The following is a 23495-nucleotide window of genomic DNA, read 5'->3' as shown; positions in this document are numbered from 1 at the left end:
ATTAATATTAATTTTATTTGCGTACAATCGAGTCAAGCGGGCGCAAATTCACGCGGCGCGGGTAGTGTAGGTATTAGCGCGGCAGCGGGGAAGGGCAATGACCTCTCTCGGCAATCGACAAACGACGCGTTGCGTATAAAACGCAAGTTTATTTAAACTGTGCGCCCAAATGAAGCTATTTAATTCAAAGCCTGTTGTGTTCGGTATTAGAGTAGCATTTTAACTAAATAATATTTATGTTTCCCAGATATAAATTATTTCAGGCATAAAATAATTCCATTAAAAATTAGCGTGCCTTGTTACTCGTAACACGAATTAGTATGAATATTATGGTCCCGGCCGGCAAAAAAGCATTTATCGAAATCTGTATAATTTATTTTGACAAATGTCAAAATGACATTTTTCATATCCACCCGCTATATCGCTTTTTGTTGTACATTATTTTATTTTTATAATAGACATTACGATTTACGATACAAGTGTGGAGAAAAGGAAGTTCGAAACGAGGGGCGATAAATTAAAACAGGACCGGAGGGAGTATCTTAAGTTGACATGAGTTATAAATTTCCTTTTTCGCACGTGTATCATACAACGTCTTGCAGTACAGATGGCCCTTCGAAGTCTTCCTCTACTTATACTTCTCGCCCTAGCGCGTAAAAAAAACATCGTCTGTACTGAAAAGTAACTTAATTATATAATTATTACAAACAAATTGTCAAAAGTCATTTTGATCATATAATCTGTCAAAATGTGATTTTGAGTAAAAAATGTCAAACTGGAATTACGAGTCTAAAATGTCAAAAAAGCATGTTGAGTCAAGACAAGACTGTCAAAATGTAATTTTGAGTCAGAACTATCAAACTGACATTTTGGCTCGAATCTTATTGACATTTGCTGTCATAACTGTCAAAATGAAATTTTGGGACCAAACTGTCAAAATATATTTGGATCAAAACTGTCAAACGTCTGAGATCAAACCTGTCAAAATGACATTTTGAATAAAAACTGTCAAAATCTATCATTTGCCATTAAGGTACTATATCTTATACAACGGAATGACTTCAATTTACATTTTGAGTTAAAACGATCATATTGACATTTGCTGTCAAAAGTGTCAAATTGACATTTTGGTCAAAACCGTCAAATTTAAATTTTGCTCTAAACTGTCAAATTGACATTTTGGTAACTGTTAAATTGACATTTTGTCAAAACTGTCAAATTGACATTTCGGTCAAAAGTTCAAAACTGTCAAATTGACATTTTGGTCCAAAAAGTAAAATTGACATTTTGGTCAAAACTGTCAAATTGACATTTAGGTCAAAACTGTCAAATTGACATTTTGAGTCAAAACTGTCAAATTGACATTGTGTTAATTCTGTTATATTGAAATTTTGGCTCAACAGAGTCAAAATGTCACGTTGGGTCAAAAATGTAAAAATAAAATGTAGGGGCAAAACTGTCAAATTAACATTTTGCTTTAAAACGATCAAATCGGCGATTATCTGTTGAACTGTCAAAATATATTTTCGATCAAAACTTCCAAATTGACGTCTAATTTCAAACCTGTCAAAATGATATTTTGAATCAAAACTGTCAAAAATTGTCAATTGCCTTTATGGTATGTGTAATCTGTCGAGTTGACAACGGAATGACTTCTCTTTACACTTTGGGTATTTATGGGTTAAAACGATGATATTTGCTGCCAAAACTGTCAAAATTGCATTGTGTCAATTCGGCCATATTGCCCTTTGGGTTAACAATGTCAAAATGTCACTTTTGTCCAAAAATGTAAAAATGAAATTTTGGGTCAAAAATGACAAATTTACATTTTGGGTTAAAACGATCAACTTGGCATTTGTGCTCAAAATTGTCAAATTGACATTTTGGGTCAACTCTGTCAAAACATCATCTTGGGTCAAAACTGTCAAAACGATATTTTGGGCCTAAACTGTCAAAATGACATTTTGAATCAAAACTAGTTTATTTTACGTAATTAGTTTAAATATACAACGGTATGACTTTATTTCTAAGCAAGAACCAAGTTAGTCTAATTTGACTGTATGACTCATACACCGTGTTTTTTTTCGTTTTCCATGAAATTCGACATGCAGATAGGTTCATTATCGGGAACCACCTGGTATACAACGTGTTTTTATTGATATCCGTTAACTTTAAGGTAAGTTTGCTTAGGTGAATTACAATTAATTTCTCTAAGAAAAAGAAAGTAATTAAAAAATAAATTTAATGAATCAATTAGTGTAGTAAAAAAAAAAAAAGTGTAGTACGGCCTTTATACTTTCAGAATACTATTTATTATGACATGTGACGTCAATTACTAAACACTGGTTGAATGTTATTTTATTCTTGTTTCTCACACGGATTTAACTTTAGGAAATTTTATAGGATGTCACACACGTGTCCAGTAATTAATTTTTTTTTTAATAGATCGATAACCGTACAAGTTAAGATGCTGGTTTCATAGATAACATACATACAAACATGCATACAATCACACCTGTTTCCCAGAGGGGTAGGCAGAGATCACGGATTTCCATTTACTACGATCCTGACAAACCACTTTCGCTTCACACACTTTCATAACGTTTCTCATACACGCTCGTCTGTTTCGAGTACTTCTAACCTGGCCTTTTTGCAATATTTCCCTGATTTGATCAAGAAACGAAAGATAATTCATATATAAAGATATAAATTCATAGATAAATAATTGTTTTTGACCTAAAGAACCTTTCCTTAAAGTTAACGGAATTCAATAAAAACACAGTGTATACATACACACACGCTAGTTTCTCGTCCATTTTGTGACAATAGTGCCTGGCAGAACTAAATTTGGGAAAGAAATCGCGAAAGATTTTATACTCCATTTACTGTACCGCCGTACGTTTAATTTGCATTATAATTGGAAATCTAGGAAAATATAGAAAAAAAAGTTACTCTTTTTTGGGTTTTGCATCAGCTCTATGATCAGTTAATTACTTCCTTAAATACTTCCCGTTATAAAAATTACACCCTGTATTGTGTAACGAAAAACTGAAATTAATAGTTACAATAATAAATATAATCACGGTGTATGAATAGGATACTGGATCAAATTACCCCCATATTGGGATAAAGGCGAATTTACCGCAATTACGAGGATTTCGTAGGGAAATGTAAAATGAAATCATATTTTCGATGCGATACCTTCACGTGTTTTCGAAATATACAGATTGGTCTTTTCGTTAATAATGTAATAAAATAAAGTTCAGTAATATATGTGTAAGTTTTAATTGGGAAGACATGCAAAAAATTGGGAGAATCCCGTCAAATCCCGACCATCTGGCAACCCTAAATTATGCATGACTGCGCACGAGACGTATGTACTTACGCCGCGAGGCAGCGCGGCGTCGCGCCAGTGGCACGCGCCAACCTGATTGGTTATCGGTTGCGCGCTACACTGCGCGAAAATTTAAAATACTTTGCTATGGAAATATCGTCAAATATTGAAAACCCATTGATCAAAACCGCACAAATTAAATTTGATGACTCGATATTATATTATAATAATATAGACGTCAACTTATGAACATGAAAATTTTTTTGAGGATTTGAACGGGTTTTTATTACAAAATATTTTTTTTAAATATAAGCAATCTATGAATGTCGCACACTTTTAAAAAAATAAGATATTTTAATGCCCTGAATCGTACAAGACTTCACTTACTGACTCTAATATTTTTTTAAGGGTTTTAGGATCAATATTAGATTTTTTTTTTAATATCATTAAACCCATGGATGAAAATTGCACAAAATGCGTATATACATCGGCAACCACTTTGTTTTTAGACAAATACAAATAATTTCTTCTCGAATATTTTTTTGACTGAACACTGCTTAAAAAGAGAAATACCTAAAGTTCGTGCTAAGCAAGTACCTAGGAACGCACAAAACATTATTTTTATATTTGATCAATAGTCTAAAAACTATATGCAAAAAAGAAGCAACATGAATATTATCGAAACCTCAAAAGTTATCGCTACCCGACTATTTCTGCGTTGATAAGTAACATTGTTAGTCAGCGTCAAAATTTCCTTGTGTGTGTCGAGCGACAATTATCATTATTGTGAAATAGGCCACTGATACTATTTTTGGCGCCCTTATGCCACATCCTTACTATATAATATCAATGAAAGGTCCCCACAGGTGCCACCAGCACGGGATTGCCTCAAAATCTCCAACGACTTTATCAACTCAACTTTTTGCCGTGTCACCTTAATATTTATTATCCTTGTTTACGTTATAACGCGAAAGCACTTAACCTTATTGTAGAATCCCGTGATGTTTTAACGTGTCTGTAATGTATTCTTATATTTTATATAATAATACACTTTCAACAGAAGAAGGTTTTCAATTCGGTTGATTATTATTCTTGGTTCATTATTTCGCTGTTAGGTACAAAAATAATTACTTATTTTATAAACTTAGCTTCTAATCGCGATTCTGTCAGTGAGGAAGGAAAAAACTACTCTTTGTCCTTCTTAGGGCTTCAAACTATCTTCCATACCACCAAATTTTAGCAAGAATGAACTTATGTACTTACTTAGAGATATAGCAGGCATACAAACATTCATACTCAAACGATCAGACATGGAAGGATATATTATATGATACTTTTGACCGCGAAGACGCGAACTGTAACCTACAGATTTATCTATATTTAAAAAAGTTATTCAGGATGTCAGAATTATCAAATAGGTACTTGGGTAGGAGATAGGGCATAGTCATAGCGAATGTTATTCCGCTTTGTGTGGTAGGGCTGGACTTTGATTATGCTGTAATTTTCTGGTGCACAGCACAGCGGATATCATCTCGCTCGAATCTAGAGCAGAGCCCAACTGGGGGAGTACCTCCGCCTTACAGAAGACCACAGCCAAATAGCACTAGACCCTACTCATAGTGTTGTGTTCCTGCCGGTGAGTAAGGCTGCCAGAGCTCAACGAGGGTGCGGTGTGCTAGTGACGGAAGGACCTACGGAACTAATTTGTTCCGTCTATTGTCCTTTGAGTCGTCGGCAACCCGAACTCTCGTTGGAACTTGTACACTTCTTTTTGCTGTGTACTTAACACAGTAAAAGGGTGTGTACAAGTTTCCGATGGGTTGGCAACGCGTATGTGACACTCTTTGAGTTGCAGGCGTCCATAGGTTACGGTGACCGCTTTCCGTCAGTATATAAATAAAATACTTACGGTACCTGCTGTACCTATAGACAATATTTTAAACAACTTGATGATTGAAGAACCATTGTTTCAAACACCAGATTGAATTAACAGGTTGATTAAGATAAAGTTAAATCACAAAGGTAGCCAGTTCTAAAGCGTGGACAAATTTAATTTCGTATTAAATTAACGCGCGCCCCGTAGCTGTGGGTTGGAATTTTAATGCGTTTTGAAAGCGTATACATTTTTTTATTTTATTCATAAGGCACACAAAACAGACAACATTCAATACATTATTATAGCAGCTATAAGTGGTAGGTTTAAAATAAGAATGCCGTCCAAAACATGTATGCACAGCAAGAAAAAATATAAATGAGTATTAAAACCTATCCTAAAATTACAAAATACATTTTTTTTTCACTTTAAATTAATTAAATTACATTAAAATTAATAATTACATTATCACATGTCAAATATAATGTAACTCGTACTTCTGAAACCATCATTCGACATTCCTACTCTCGTCCAACATTAAATTTTTGGCAAACCATCTCGTACGTTCTCTTTTAAAAACCGGACATAAAATCGAAACACAAAATTAAAATAAAAAAAAACCCGGACATATTGGACTAATTTTTATGGCTAAGAACACTCCCCACGAATTTAGCTTTCAAACAAAACAAAACTTTAAACTAAATCTCAATCGGTTCATCCGTTCGGGAGCTACGATGCCACAGACGAACACAGACAGACAAACAGACAGAAAGACATACAAACACACAGACAGACACGTCAAACTTATAACACCCGGTCGTTTTTGCGTCGGGTGTTAAAAATACGAAGTTCCAGAATTTTGCGGAATGTTCCAGATTTTCGATCTGATAGTTTGGCGAGCTATGAGATGGAAACTCAGTGTACATCATTTAGCTATCTCGAGTGTACACTCATCAGTACCAGTGACAGCGTTAGTTTCAATGCCTACCCGATTTCTGCTGAATTTGCACTGTACACTGTCGTGCAATTTAACTGACTGCACTGTCTACTGCCGAGCAATTTGACTCACTACACTGCAGTGTGTACTGCCGTGCAATTTAACTCACTGCAATGTACTGCAGTGAATTAAATTCACTTGGGCCGGCAGGGTAATTAGCAATGGACGTGAGATTGATTAATGATTTATTGCCATTATAATAGGCAACGTGCCAATAGGCGAGTAATTTGATCATAATATTCATAATTGTAGAATTTTAAAACGGATTCATTTCGTTTGACGAATCATACGATAAATTAATAATAATCTCATCCATGTTACTGCACAAACATCTGTAATTTTACTTAATCAGTTTTTATACATTTCCATTTCGTGCTGTGTTGGTACATATTTTTTTTTTGTTTTTTTTTCGTTGATTTTTTTTTATTTGTATGTGTCTCGCGGACTTACCCTACTTTTAAAATGGTCGTTCATTTACATATTTAAATCCACATGTGTTTGCTTTACATTACATACGATTAAGTAGGTGGTCAGTGTGGGTCTGTGGGCAAAGGCTAGGACAAACAACTGAAAATACACTCATATAAATATAGATACAGGCGCGAAATAAGGAGTTGCAGACTGAGAGACACAGGTACATAATTACATATAATGAAATTGAGAAAATTCGTATTGTATGTACTAATTTCTCCCGTGTCTTAAATGTATTGTAATAATAAAAAGTTAGAGATTAGATTTTTAAAATTAAATGGCCTCAGTCCCATTGGTGGGACTATTTTGCCAGTGTCAAGGTGGTATAAGCTTATTGTATTCGATTTTGGTACGGTAAGTACGACGTTGTTCGGTAGTTGGCACTTGTAAATTGATAGCTAGATTTTACAAGGGCACGTGGACTATCGGCCGTCGATGACAAAAAAGGGGGCTAAACGCGTTCCGAGATTAATTTTTCATCAGCTTCTCACTATAACATTAGTTTACTGCATAATAAGCTATCGATATTACACTTTAAACAACGTTAATGAGCACAAGAAGGAGAAATTATTCACGACACGATACCACTAAGATGGCACCCGAAACCGGAAGTCCCTAATAAAAAGTTGTGTCTTTATACAAATAACCTGTCAAAGTGGACATATTTTAACAACGAATGCGGGTAAGTCGAAATTTTGCTTGGTCAACACATACACACATTATTCATATTTTAACATTTGTCTATACAATGCCTAGGTACTTTAAATAATAAAGGACTGGCAAGGTATTATTTCTCGTTATTTAAACATGTCCTATTTTTTGTTTTACATTACAGCCAAAGAGCAGATGGCCGGCACAAAAACAGACCGGAACAAAGGATCGATAAGATATTATATAATGCCACGAGGGCCAGAAAAATACGGAAGGGTTGACCGGATAGGGTTGACATGAGATGGAATACATCTATAAGTGATCGTGATTTTTCTGAACTCGATTTTTTTTATTATTCCGGCGTAGCATCGTATAGTTCGCGTGTGAAAATATCTGAACACAGCCCCTTACCTCGACTTGATTTGATGGCTGTGCGCCATCAAGTTTTGATTATTTGTGTTGACTAATATAGAAACTTACTTACTTCACTGGCCCAGCGACCCAAAAAGGATCTTGGCCTCCGACACAAGAGATCGCCACTCTGCCCTATCCTGCGCCACTTCACGCCAGTTGGGTACACCGAGTGCGGACAGGTCTTTCAGGGCTTCCTTGCACCAGCGATATCTGGGACGCCCACTCGGACGTTTTCCACCCGGGTGTCCCACATATGCTCTTCTCACACCACGATCCTCTATCAAGGTGCTGAACTTATACAAACGATTTATTCTGATTACATAACGACATAGTTAAGATGATGTCGTATTGTAAGCATACCTACGCTGTTTGTAAGGCAATATTTCTCTCTCACCATCATCAACGGCCTACAGGGTTACTTCAAATTATACAAGTAGAGACCACGTTATTCATGGTCGTGTTAGTGCGTTTTCACATAGATCCAATATCGGATGTCAGAAGGATTACAAAGGCAAAAATCAAAGATGGCGGCTTAAATGTATGGGATATCGGTCCTACATCCGATATCGGATCGGATAATGTGAAAACGCACTTAGCCAAAGCGTTGATAAAATGTAAACATGCGACAACCCTACCAGTCAAGGGTTCTAATGCTTCCGCGAGTGCTCACATTTATCAGTATTAAATAAAAAGAAGTGTATTTATTCCCCATTTCCTTATATGAATGGATTTTCCAACCTGTTCCAACATGTGAAAAGATTAGTCGAGAAAAAACGGATTGAGCTGTTCACGGTTGAGTTATTGAGGTAGTTTGGTGTTGAGTTAAACTTTTCACTTTAGGATTAAGAGGATAAAGGACAATCGGCGCTCCATACAAACGTTACATACCTCATTTTCCTCTCTAAATACGGACAACATAGAAAATATTTCGCCCTCCCTTTTCGTCTTAATAATCTTAATATTGTAAGTGAAAAAGTTTAGGCGGCGGTGATCCGATAATAGCTATAAGTTTTTGAGGAGGAATATTTTATAGAAATTTAACATTTTGGCAAAGAAAATATTAGGTACTTACTCTAAACTCGAGACATATTTAATATTAGCATAGGTACCTATATAATTTCAGTCAAGTACATGACTGAAAATCATACAATCGTTTGAGAACTTTTACTAAAGACTGACACATTCAAAAGCTCGAAATTCTAACGTGGACCCTCAATGGGAACGCACATCACGTATGTCCATATATTACATAAAGTAAACCTAACAAAGGGTTCTTCACAAATGTTGTGGATACAAATATATACACATACTTAAATACATAGAATGAAACCATGCAGGAACAAATATCTGTGCTCATCACACAAATAAATGCCCTTACCGGGATTCGAACCGAAGACCATCAGCGTAGCAGGCAGGGTTACTAAATAATATCGCATTACTGCAGTTTTCATCCAAACGTGACTTGTTGAAAAACTGGTTTCGACATAGGTATTAAGTAATGCTTTGTATAAGTACTAGTAGGTGTGTATTAAGTATCTAACAAAAACCTTTTACGGGAAAGTTCCGAAGTGCTCAGCAAACCGTGGGTCTACACAAATATACGTAAAAGCACGAGTAATGCAGAGACATGTAAATATTAAAGACTAATGGAGTTATATAAAGAGTACCTACTATCGTAGAGTATGGCCACTTCCGCTTCCCGCTGAAAGTGCCGCCCACCCGCTCTCGGATACCTCACAGTTACCGCCTGTCAAAAACGTGAACAGTCGACCTGTCATATCTCACTTACGCGTTCACCTACACGACCTTAGAACGTGTGCTAGGAACGCGCCTCTTTCATTATTTGATCGCCAGTGTCCGAGATGTGGTTTTAGTCTTAGACTAAGCTAGCTAATTTAGATCCGATTTTGATATCACAGGTATAAATATTTGCGATATTTGTCTATCAAAATCTCTGTCAATTTAGCTGACTTTGCTCAAAGTTTAGGAAAATAATGATATTTTAGCTCAGTCTGTCATTTTGAGTATAAAACACTGTTATGCAGCAAATTTTGAAATAAATAATTATCATCATGTTGTATTTTTTTATACGGTAGTATAATATGAGTAGGTACTTATATGATAGTAGACGGATCGCCCGATTCTAAGAGAATATCAACGCCCACGGACACCCACAACGCTGGAAAACTTGAGGTTGGGTAAGAAGCAAGTCTTTATTATTTTCCAATCCACGAAATGAAGTATCAAACAGAACAACATAGTGAATGGAAAACTTGTGGATAAGCGCTGGTGTGGTTGGTAACAACTAAGTTCAAACTCGCTAACTTCTAAGTTGCCTGTCTAGGCATCTTAATCTTCGTAACTTTTTTTCGATGAATACTTTTGCTGATTAAATTGTATCTCGTTTTTTAATGCATGTTAATTATAAGATGTAATGTTTTGAAAAGAAGTGGCCCGCCGAGTTTCTTGCCGGTCCCATAGTGGATACCCCCCTCCAACTGAGGGGGGACTGAAATCTTCTCGAGGCTGAGGCGTAGGGTTAGAGCCGGCGTAGCTTTATTTGACGTTCATAAGCGCATTGTAATATGCCTACTTGGAAAATAAATATTTCATTTCATTTCATTTCATTTCGTATCATGTTACATTGATTGTGTTAAATGTATGTATAAAGATGTGTTAATATGGATGTTATAATTTGGACTAGGTATAATACATAATTAGGACATTCTTGCACAGATTAACTGAGTTCCACGGTAAGCTCAAGAAGGCTTGTGTTGTGAGTACCTACTTAGACAACGATCATAAAAATACTTATAGGTATATAGGTACAATAGAAAAAATCCACGACTCAGGAGCAGGTGTTCATCACACAAATAAATGTTCTTACCAGGATTCAAGGATCGTGCATGGCCTAGCAGTCACTACTCACCAGGGTGGCTAGCCGAATGGCACAATCGCTCACGAAACGCTCACGAAACGAAGCGCTAGTAGATATCTATCTCTATCGCGCTTGCGTATTGGCGCGACAGAGCCAGCGGCGTATCGCTTTCGTTTGGCGTCGGAGAAATGCCATTCGGCTACGGGGCCAGGCCAGACCGGTCGTCAAACATTTTTTTATACCACCTCGATGGCGAACAGGTATACGGTCCGCCTGATGGAAAGCGGTCACCGTAATCTATAGACGCCTGCAAATTAAGGGATGTCACATGCGCTTTGCCGACCCACTAGAAACTTGTACACTCCTTTTTTCATTTCCCATTTGTTCATCGGAAATACCTCAACAGCCGGAGCGTCCGCGGAAGGAAATTCCTCTGAAACCGCACTACCATTTAGGTTGCAAGGCGTGTCGATGAGTGCCCTGTAGATGGCGCGATTAATACGTATTATGTCCGATTCTAGCTGGAATATTTAATTAGGGTTAATGCGCGATAGCACTGACAGTACGCTGTCCCTGTCACACAATGTTATATGTACATATAATCCATACAAATATTATAAATGGGAAAGTGTGTGTGTCTGTTTGTTTGTCCGTCTTTCACGGCAAAACGGAGCGACGAGTTGACGTGATTTTTTAAGTGGAGATAGTTGAAGGGATGGAGAGTGACATAGGGTACTTTTTGTCACTTTCTAACGCGAGCGAAGCCGTGGGTAAAAGCTAGTATTTTATAACAGCCAGTGTAGGACCACCATTAAACTAGTAGCTAGATAATAAGCGTCTTGTGGTGTGTTTAATGGGTTATTATCAAGTTCAGGGCCTTTGTAATGTTTCTGGCATTGATTTGTTTATATACCTAATCCATTTAAGGCTGTTAGTTAATTTTATTGATTGATTGACAACCGGTTTGGCTCAGTCGGTAGTGACCCTGCCTGCTGAGCCACGGTCCTGGGTTCGAATCCCGGTAAGGGCACTTATTTGTGTGATGAGTACAGATATTTGTTCCTGAGTCATGGATGTTTTCTATGTATATAAGTATGTATTTATCTATTTAAGTATGTATATCGTCGCTTAGCACCCATAGTACAAGCTTTGCTTAGTTTTAATTTTTCTTTTTACTGAACTGGCACTGGCAATATTATATTAAAATATTTATTACCTATATTAAATTTAAGTTTTGACAAAAAAATAACATTATTTTCAGAGGAAAAAAACATCGGACAAAATCTTTCCATCAGGAGGGCCGTATACCTGTTTGCCACCGACGTGGTGTTAAAAAAAAGATTAAAAAATAAACAAATAAGGTGTTGAATATTCGAATGATAACTGTACCAAAAATATAATACGCATTTTTTTATAAAAATATGTTCTACATCTACATATAAATTAAAATTTGAATTACCACGACTCGGATTGTAGCGTAAAAGAGAGTCAAATCTTCTACTACAGTGGGGGTGAGGGACTAACACCCTCTGTTCACTAGACTCCTTCGAGTCGTAATTCACTGGGCCTCTACGGACCTCTTACAAATTCAGGCGTGAGCCTTTCAACTTTTCGCCACAAGGGCGTTCATATCGCCACAAGGGCGTCCTCTTTAGGGATTAACCCCAAACCCCGCTTTCGCGGCGCCTTTTCCCAATGAGCCATAAACCCGAATGTCTGCATTGGGACCTCAGTGGCTAGATTTAGCGTAGATCTATCCTGGTACTACCTCCCTGTGTAGAAACGGACTCCCCACCCATCGATTCCTACCAAACGTATATAAGCCAAGAGGTTAAAAAATTTCAATAGCGCGATCTAGAACATACTCGATTTCCACCCAAATACAAGCTTACAATCGTAGATTAAACTATGCAGAACGCTTTAATAACATCATTACTACCGAATTGCATTGTTAAAATTGCATTTTAATGAGTTTAATCGACGATTTTATTACTAGAAAGGAATAGCGATATACGCGAATCGGGGCGTGTGACAGAAATAGCATCGCGCATGATAACGCCGCGGGGCAGGAGCGCCATCTGTTGACAAGTATGCGCGACGCCGATGCTGATAATAATACTCGTTAGTCACTGGACAAAGACTGCTTATATTAAAATGCGTGGTGGTTTCCTTGTAACATTCATTGAAAACATTGTAATCTTTATATTAAACTTATTTGTTAAAGTTAAACTTATTATTATATAATTCATAAAAAAATATACCTACGTTTATACTAGGTACCGATTTGATAATTTAGGTAAACAAAAAACCGGAAAAACTCCTAAAAAATAAATTTACTCATACAGGAAAACAAATACTAATTAGTATGAGTAGGTAAGTACTTACTATGAATTTCAAGAGAGTAGGTATCGACTTAATATTCCCTATATTTTTCATACCCATACGGTACATGCCATTTGAGGGTAAGCGGTTACAGTAGCCTATACTACAGGATACATTAGGAGATGCGTGCGCTGTGTTTTATTTATTAAATGTAGCGTATTTTATCTTCAAGAGAATTGCGACCTTCATAGAAGATAATTTAGTAGGTAAATAAAACTATCATAAGTACATTGGGTAGGTACGGTAACTTCACTCTCGTCTAAATTGATCAGTCGGCGTCTTAATAAGTAAATCGTGGTGAGTCTGGACCTAATACCTACTTCAAATAATTTGGGTATACATTGTAAGTACAGTCGAGTTGATAAATATGTCTCATTTCTTCACAGTAAGGCCGTTTTCACATATTTCAAAGGGAAATATTAAAGATGGCGTCCTTAATGTATAGGATATCGGTCCTACATCCGATATCGGATGGGATAATGTGAAAACGCACTAACTCGTTGCAATCAGATGAAAAAATGTGCACATATTTATGAACTCGACTGTACCTACTTGTATTTAAATACCAGGAAAACGATAAGAAATTGGTTTAAGGAAAATAAACCGCAGTACTTATTATTATGTATCACTTACGCAGTGGTATTGTTTTTTTATCGCCTCGACCGGTCGCCTGATGGTAAGAGATCACCGCCGCTAATGGATACCCGAAACAATAGAAGAATTGTAAGTGCGATACCGACCTTTATAACAGGTAACTCGTAGGTACAGTAGCATTCACTAACATCTACACATTTACACGAACAAAAATATCTAAACACGTTTTCATGCTCATAGTATGTATTACTACTTATACCCTTGTTTGTCCGAATTTGACATTTATGGTAATAAATATCGATGCGGACAAAGTGCCAAAAATATGTATACAGGATTTATTTTTATACGTTATTGCTTATACGTTAAGGTTGGGGATACATCTTTTTGGCATTTTATCTGCAACTAGGTATAGTTAATAAGTTGACTCACTTGACTGATACTTAAGAGGATACGGTAGCGAAAGTGCTAAAATGGAAAGGAAAATTTAACTTGGGAATTTTAGTTAAATATACAAGTGTTATTAACTAGATTAATCGAAGAAACATTGTCCATTAGGAACAACTCAGTCAAAAGATATTTCAAAAAAATCTTTAAAATCGAGGTTCCGCTCTCGACTCTTTCCTCTTTCAAAACTTAATCAATCGGAACGAAATTTGAGAATCTGAATAACAATGAAATAATCTATGTCGGACCGTTTAGCTTTTTTTGTTAATTGTTAGCAAACTTGAGTTTCACACCTTTTTTTGCGCCAAAATGAAAAAGGCCGTTTTTGGAAATTTTTGATTGGCTCTAGAGTCTTGAAAAAGAAGAATATCAAAAAAATAAAAACGGTCCAACACAGATAAAAATAATAACAATCTGTGTTGAAAAAAATTGCTCTATCTTCAAAAACCAGGGAGGAAATTGTCGAGAGCGTTTGTATGGAGAAATGACCCCTACCGTATCGTCTTAATAAAATATATGAAGCTGTTTTTTTTGTAAATTAAATGTTGTTATAGTCTAATTTTTTATTGTTGTCCATTCAAACACATTTGAAGTAATAAACCAGTTGAACCAGTTTCGGGCCCTTGAACCGCAAAAATGAGGGTCAAGTCTAAGCTGACGGACGTTCCCGACCTTCAAGTAATGTGACTAGAGTGCTGTTTGACTTTGTTTCCGGATAGGTCGTGACTCACACTATTGTACGACTTTAGTGATACTTTACTGCTCAATGTTTGGGTTATCGCATAATAAATAGACTAAACGAATGATAAGTTTATGTATGGACCATAGAGTAATAGAAACAGAGAGAGCCTCACTGAAGACCGGCTGTGACCCTACAATGGCCGACGGTTTTTTTTAATTTTATTTTATGGCTTGGTGGCGGAACCTTCAAGCCAGCAATGGCAGACGATTTGTGATGTGCAAATACGATTTAAAATCAAAATAATTATAATTCGAATCATCAAAATATTAATAATTTATCAAAAATTAATTATTTTAATCGAAACTTACAAATATCTTGTTTTTAACAAATAATAATGACTCAATGTACCGTGTGCAAACACTATGTAAAAAAAAATACTGGTCGCACTCTTGTTTCGTAGTTTGTTGCTTTATGATTATGAACATTAATTAATATTGTGATTTTACATATAATGTCGTGATAATGTATCGAGTTAAGCATGAAAAGTTACTGGGTATTTTTTTTCTTTCGATTGGTGTCATTTTTACATAGTTTGACCACGCATGTAAGCATAACAGGGCTGTCAATGTGGATGATAGAATCACAGTTTTTTAGTATTGAACGTTACGTCCGTATAATATTAGGTCCATGGTATGGACTATGGACGCCATTGCATTTTTATTTTTGGTTATTTTGTAAAGAAAAGAAATTTAAATGAAATTGTGAAGTGGTTGAGTTCATAAATATGGTTATTTCTTCACCTTAACCACAGTATAATAAAAGTACTATCGTACAGTATTTAAATGACCCACCCCCTCTCGGTTACCTTTACCGCCTGTCAATAACACGAACAGTCGACCTGTCATATTTCACTCATACAAGCTTGAGTTCACCTACACGAGCTTAGATTGTGTATCTTTCATTTTTGACGGCCAGTGTCACCTTAACTAATACAATAAGATGAAAAAAATTATACATATTTATGAACTCAATTGTACCCAACCCAAAACACGCCTCTTAGCATACGGTAGGTGCGTGGCCCTGTCAAATAAATTATAGGTATTATTCAAGACAATACCGATGCAGACACAGATTGCCATAAATTATTGTAATATTTTCTTTCTCACTTCAATATTTCTAAGCTTGTTTAAAATTTTATTGTTATAACTAAAAACACAAACATTTAGGTAACTGAAATCAAACAAACGTTTAATAATGTCTCCTTTATCTTGAAAATCATCAACAAAACACAGTAAAACAAATTACAACGTTTTTGGACCATATTCAGTAACAACTATGCTTTGTGATCACAACCAAAATAAACTTTTAACCAAAATTCCAATAACGCGTATACAATAGCATTGTAATGTTATAATTAAAGCACAAACTTGGGGGCCCGAAAAGCCCCCAACCGCAAACATGATCATTCTGTAGTTTCACCGCAAACAGTTTCGTTCCTTTGATCCTAGTTTCAAACATACTCGTATACAGCATAATTATGTAGCAGTGGTAGCATGAGTATGGTTTTCCGAACACTAGCAATCTGGGAATCAATTACGATACAGGAGGGGTCAATTCTCCATACAAACGCTCTCGACTATTTCTTCCCTGGTTTTTGAAGATAGAGCAATGATTTTTTTAACACAGATTATTATTATTTTTATGTGTTATGTGTCGGACCGTTTTGATTTTTTTGATATTTTTATTTTTGAAGACGCTAGAGCCAATCAAAATTTTCCAAAAACGGCCTTTTTCATTATGGCGCAAAAAAGGTGTGATACTCAAGATTGGTAACAATTAGCCAAAAAAACTAAACGGTCCACAACAGATTGTTTCATTGTTATTCAGATTGACAAATTTCGTTCCGATTGATTAAGTTTTGAAGGAGGAAAGAGTCGAGAGCGGAACCTCGATTTTAAAGATTTTTTTTCAATATCTTTTAACTGACTTGTTGTTAATGGTCAATTTTTTTTCGATAAATCTAGTTAATAACACTAGTGTAATTACTAGTAATTTAACTAAAATTCTCAAATTGAAAGGGGGCTCCTTTCTGTTTTAGCATTTTCGCTCCTGTCGCGTCTTAATTCTATTGAAATCGTAGATCGTAGATTGACGACGACGCTTAAGGTGGCGTAGATTCAGAATATAGAGATTATGAAATTTCACTTATTTGAGCACAATTTTTGGCAACCTTTGTCAATAATTTTAATAGGAATTTGGACCTTTTATTTACCACGTGCCTACTTTCGTGGTTACTTTTTTACTTTCGGCATACAAACCTCGCCGGTACAGCAAGTGTCCATGGGAAACACAATAATTCGTTTCGACTGCCTATTTGCCTTCTATAACGTGTTATATAAATAAGGGCCATTGTTTTCAAATTTTTATTTTGTTTCCACTCAGAATCGCGAGCTCTTTCAATCCTAATAGGAGAAAAAAAGTGCCCCTGGGTTTTTTCCAATTCCGTTACAATTTTTTGAAAAATGTATGGAAATCTTGAGACAATTTTTTTCTCTTATCAGGATCGAAAGACCTCGCAATTCTGAGTATGAATCGCGTAAAAAATACCCCTGTTACAAAAAAGTGGGGTGGAAAACTTTGAAAAAAAATGGCCCATAAATAAATAAAAAAAATTATAAGACAAACGTTTATCATCAAAAACGGAATAAATCTAAATTACTTCAAAAAATTGGCCACGGTTATCTTTTTATTTATTAAAATTTATATAATATTAAATAATGATATCCGTTTAGTAAGAAGTAAGAGTGAGAGAAGAACCTGTACCTACGGGCATAGAGGAATAAGCAAGGAAAGAGTTGACAATCACGCGTCAATCAGGTCAATTCATTAGCGTGAATTATCAGTACCACTACTCGATACTAGGTGGCAACAGTGTCTCGTCGACCAAAAATGTAATATTAGAACAGTTTACAACTTATATTACAGGCAGAATGAATTGAAAACAGATTACCGATTAATAATACTATTGTAATATTAGCTAAAAATTGGAGAGCAGTACTGATAATTTACGCTAGTTGACGCGTGATCGACGCGTGATTGTCGCTAGATGTCATTTAACTATGCCTATAGGTACAAATAACTCGCATTTACTGATGTATAGAGTTACACTCTTCCCTTACCGTCAACCGGAGTGACTTTAGGAAATTTTGGGGTTAATTTGAAGGCATTTGAACGGCTTTAAAATTAACATTATTCATTATTTACTGAAACTGTTCATATAACTAGTTAGATCAATAAATATTCTTGTAAATGTACCATAGAAAATCCCGAATTTACTTACAGTATGACTTTAAAACTAAATTTTCAAAGTAGCCCTTGCGTTTTTAAGTCACCCCAGTTGACCGTACTTATTCCTCTATGCCTACAGGGCTTTAAAAACAATTGAAGTTAAAATCAATGATGATGAGTGTCTATCGCTCATCATGATTGATCGTTATCATTTCGCGCAGATGAAAGTCATAGATAACCCTCGCAGATGTAATTTCATATCACATGCATTCTTATCTTAATTATCAATTATCATATCAGTCGTAGCTAGTCATTTACATCTCACCATATCTTATCATAATTTATCTGAGTAGAAAACGAAAAAAGTATTCGTTGCACTTCCATTTGGCAAGAGCAAGCATATGCATAACTGCATAATAGTTGCATGCGTATAGGATTTGCATGGTGAAATACATTTGCGCATGCCAACATACGTATTCCTTCATAATATGTAATTATAGGTAAAATCTCTGAATACGACTATACAGGGTTAAACCTAATACGGGCGAACCTCTTAACGGTTGTGAGTATAGGACATAAAAAATGGAATTAGATAACTTTTACTTAAAATTGATTTTTTTTTTATCCATACAAATTAATTCAACGTAATGTTGTTAAACGCTCGTTGACAGTTGTCATTGATTGTCATCGCAACCACGGTAATAATTTTTTCAAAAATTCTCTATGGGGTGAACATTAAGAGTAACTCAAAAACACCTCTTAATTAATGATAACAATATTGAATTATATGCCTGGTTTCATTTATCGCCCTTATGACGTTTACGCGCTGTATATCTACATTCTACAACATTGAAGATAAAGCGTGTTCAGCGTTCACGTATGTATTTTTAACCCCCGACGCAAAAACGACGGGGTGTTATAAGTTTGACGTGTCTGTCTGTTTGTCTGTCGTGTGCTGTCTGTCTGTGGCATCGTAGCTCCCGAATGGAAAAACCAATTTGGATTTAGTGTTTTTTGTCTGAAAGCTGAGTTAGTCGGGAGTGTTCTTAGCCATGTTTCATGAAAATCGGTCCACTATGTCGCGGTTTTTTTTAATTTTAATTTTGTGGTTAGGTTATATCAAATTAATTTGATCGTACATGTACTTAAATTGATGTAAATTGAACACGGTTGTTGTGGGAACCCTATGAAAAGGTCGTTATTGGATACTATTTATTTCTAGCGAGGCAGAACTTTAGCCATAGGGATATCCCTGCGGTTTTTGCACGCTAGATCGCTCGTAATCTGTTCCTTTCATGAAATAGCTATCGGCATCCCGCTCTAGCTCGCTTGAAGCCATATGTTCGAGCGAGACGCATGCCTAACGGGAGTTTAGTGAGATAATGAGGGTACGAAGTTTCATATTGTTTATAGTGAACATATTGGATTAACGTTATGGACCCTAATTGCGGTTCCTTTTGTAACATATCTTTAGTGGAGATAAACAACTTAATAGATTATCCTAACCGTACATGCATAAACTCAAGAATTCCCAAAAAGGATCGGTAGTGCGTTTTCTTCTGATTAGTTCAAATATTTGCCGCTTCAGTCGCTTTACAGTGAAGGAAAACATCGTGAGGAAACCGGACTAATCCCAATAAGGCATTTACCCTTCGGGTTGGAAGGTCAGATGGCAGTCGATTTCGTAAAAACTAGTGCCTAAGCAAAATCTTGGGAATAGTTGTCAAAGCGGACCCCAGGCTCCCATGAGCTTTGGCAAATGCCAGGATAGCGCAAGGAGGATGAGGATGATGATGATCTAATTTAAGTTAATTAAGTACATATTATATAGCGCATAATAAATAACGCCATGTGAATATAATCTTCATACCAGACTTTCCGTAGCACGGCAGAACAGTTAATTTGCAAAAAGCGTTTAAAAACCGAACGAAATCCAGATAAACCCGCTTATTTCAATATTTTAACGGGTAAGACGGTATTTTCGGTCCATTACCCGATTCGCGATCCGGCGTGAGACTGGCAGTTGACACACGCAGCATTAATCAAACGCTCAATAATATTTAAAAAAAGAAAACGCCCACCAGTTTAATATAAAGCGCAGTATTAGGGCCCCTTTACACGGTCCGAGATATTGACGAGTTTCAGTGCATATTAGTTTGGTGAGTTCAAATTCCGCAATGTAACTAAAATGGTAATGTAAATAGGCCGTTAGGAAGATATTTAAACCGACTTTAAGAAAGTACGAGATTTTCAAGTTAAATTAATCTTGTTCAATATCAAGGAAATTATTCTGCCACCAGAGTGAAGCACTGTCCCATAGAGTAAGTTAACATTTAATAATCAGGTTTTTGCTTGAAATGTAATGTGTATTTAAGCCTTCGTGTGCCGATCTGAAGTTTGACTACTGAATTAATAATGTTAAAATTAGCCCAATTTGTCACAGACATTAATATATTAGCTAATATATTTTTGCCTGAGTAGGTATCTATAAGCTCACCCCTCATGTTATTTTTTTTAACATTGCATTTGCAATATAGGTACCTACTTGCCGTAGCTTTACTTGTTTAAATGCGTCAACGACAAAATTAACAAACATTTTACTATAAAATAAGTCTCTTGACAAAAAATGTGAATATCTAAGATCTAAATAAACAGCCATCCATCTCTGGAACAAACGCCACGAGCACAACTTTACCAACTTTTGATTTGACGAGCCGGTTGCAAAGGGTTGAAGTTTTTAAATGTAAAAAATGCTTTTTTTTTCAATAATTGAAAATGTTTATCCACTCTTCGATCTTCTAGAAAAGATAAATAGAAAGTACGCTGAAGAATCGAAAAATCAATCACAAATTGATCACAAAAACTCACAGTTTGGACAAAGTATGAAACTTACTGACTTTGACCGAAAATACGCGTGTTACGAAAATGACGGAACCTTATTCGAATACACCTTTATAGTAGGTATGTCCACACGCAAAGTACTACTTTACATGCCTTTTTTAGGGTTCCGCACTTCAAAAGGAAAAACGGAACCCTTATAGGGTCACTCGTGCGTATGTCTGTCCGTCTGTCACAGCCAATTTTCTCTGTTTATTTTTAAAATTGGCACACATTTGTAAACCTGTAACCCAAAGACGGACATGTACAAATTTAAATTAGGAAATTTAATTATAGGGGCCAATTTTGGGGGTAAAAGTGAAAATTAAAAATCAAAGTTTTTTTAAGAGGGCTTTCGTGTGAAAAACAGTGAAATCGCAACCGAGCGCTTCATCATACCGTGTGTGGTATCAAATTACCTTTAATTTGTGAGTTGTTTGCAAATATATATCACATTATAGGACTTTTTCTACTTGGTCTAACAAAATATGAGAAAATGTCCAAAAGTGGTAATAATTGTACCGGTGAAGGCTCGTTTTCAAAAAATTGCCAAAAATAAATAATAGCAATTTATAATCACTAAGGCATAACAGCAATTTAAGTAAACGTTGCAGATTAATTAAGTACAAAAATTATTTCGATGTGATGTAGATTTTCAAAGAAATTGTCACTTAATTTTAGGTAAAATCTGAAAAAAATTGAATTCGTCTTAGCCTCGTTTACTCTTTCTTAAAACCTTATAATAAAAATGTAGTCTGAGAAGTTTGTAGTACAGGGTATACGAATTATAAATTTATCTGTTTTAGTAATCAAAATTGTCCAAACTTTACAAATAAGATCGACTAACTCAGCTCTATACGTGAGTTTTTCTAAACGTGCATTAGAGAAAAATTCATAATTAATTTAGTGACTTGGTTTTCAAAAATCCAGTCTTATAAAAATCAAGATAATAAGATGCTCTAACTGAAATTTGAATTAAATAAATCTATTGGATAACGGAAAGTGTAGTATTTCACCGACTAAAACTATCAATTTTACATTATTTTGAGGTTTTTTTTGAAAGCAGCCTTAACTATATTGTGTTACATATCAAATGAAAGAGCTTAGCATTAGGGTAATTAGAAATGCTCTAGTAATTCCGAAAGGGGAATCTTGATTGTTATGATGATTTTTGTGCGACTTTCGAAATTAGACGACTTTATACGGGAATTACCCTAACCTTACTTCCGACCTTATTTCAAAAACTTTTTTTTTAATAATTTTTAGCCAAGTAATTTTATCTCTGCTCCCCTTATCTCCGAAACTACTAAGCGTAAAATTTTCAAAATAAAATACACGAGTTAGCGTTTAATTTTTTTATTACAGGAAAACCTATTGGAATTCTACAGTCAAGCGTAACTCGGACTTAAAAGAAAAAAACTCAAATTACGAATTTCATTCACTGCATGGAGTTACCAAATCTCTTTGAAATTATGTGAGCGCGTTTGAATGTTACAAATAAATTCATTTCTCTTTCGTTTTATTTAGTTAGAAATACATAGTTCAAAATATCGATTATTCGCAAGAATGACTTAAGTGCCTTCAAAAAGGAGGCGCTTAAGCCCTTCTTGAGGTGTGCGAAACCCTCGCAACGCGAGTACAACTCGCACTTGTTTTTTTTGTGTCGGTTTAAAAGACTCCCCCCGCCGCGCCGCTTAATATACCGCCACTCATTTCTAATTCCCTCTTTTCCGCACATGTATCTAAACACCAACCCAATCCAATGCGCGACAAGTAACAAACAAAAATAAAAACAACATACATAAGTGTGACAAATCCAAGATTTCGACATGTAGGTCAGTCGAAGCACAGAAATTACTAATAATTCTAAACCTTCGTCCCCAGACTCAAGTCACAAAGTTCCACTATACATTCTTACGTCATCTATTGTATATTGTTTTCAGTATTCCTAAATGGTAAATGAGTATTTAAGGTATTAGCGTATTGTACATAATACAAGGTCACTTAGCACTTAATGTGCGTTACAATAGTCTTGTCACGTTTCATTTAATATGCCTAAGTTATGAAACTAGCGTGTTTGGATTGGTTATTTGTAGGGAAGGACGTAGAACTACGTCTTTACGCAGAAACGTTCCAATCCATCTGAAACTGTCATTGAAATGAAAAACTTTTGTTTTCTACACACGGTCTAAAACTTAATGACAATTTCATGTGAATCGGAACGTTTTTGCGTAACTACGTCCAAAATGGTAGAAAAAGGTTTTGTTGAGAGGTTGAGTGAAAACAGGAATGAATTGAATGAATTCATTGATAAATTCGCCATGCACTTTTGCAGCTGATACCTAGTACTTGTACCTAATACTTTACTTGAATAAAAAAAAATGCCCATTGATATTCTCAAAAATCACAGCCGCACCCCGCACTGCTACACTCTGGAATGAATTATCGCCTGCGGTATTTCCGGACTGATACGACCTTCAAACCTTCAAGAAAAGAGCGTACACCCATCTTAAAGGCCGGCAACGCACCTCCAACACTTCTGGTGTTTCGGGTATCCATAGGCGGCAGTGATCGCTTACTATCAGGCGACCTGACTGCTCGTTTGCATTC

General features: G+C 35.7%; 1 protein-coding gene across 1 annotated transcript in view; it reads right to left on the bottom strand.

The window, feature by feature from the left end:
* LOC125231400 (beta-1,4-N-acetylgalactosaminyltransferase bre-4-like) overlaps positions 1-13683 on the bottom strand; it is a 28890-nt gene extending 15207 nt beyond the window's left edge. The window contains 1 exon segment of the mRNA XM_048136847.1: positions 13634-13683. The gene's annotated coding sequence lies outside the window, so the exon portion shown is untranslated.
* Between the last annotated feature and the right edge of the window lie 9812 nt (positions 13684-23495).

The sequence above is a fragment of the Leguminivora glycinivorella genome, chromosome 11 (assembly GCF_023078275.1).
Source record: "Leguminivora glycinivorella isolate SPB_JAAS2020 chromosome 11, LegGlyc_1.1, whole genome shotgun sequence".
Lineage (NCBI taxonomy): Eukaryota > Metazoa > Arthropoda > Insecta > Lepidoptera > Tortricidae > Leguminivora > Leguminivora glycinivorella.
The sequence above is the reverse complement of the archived record's forward strand: the minus strand, read 5'-3'. Positions and strand labels throughout refer to the sequence as shown.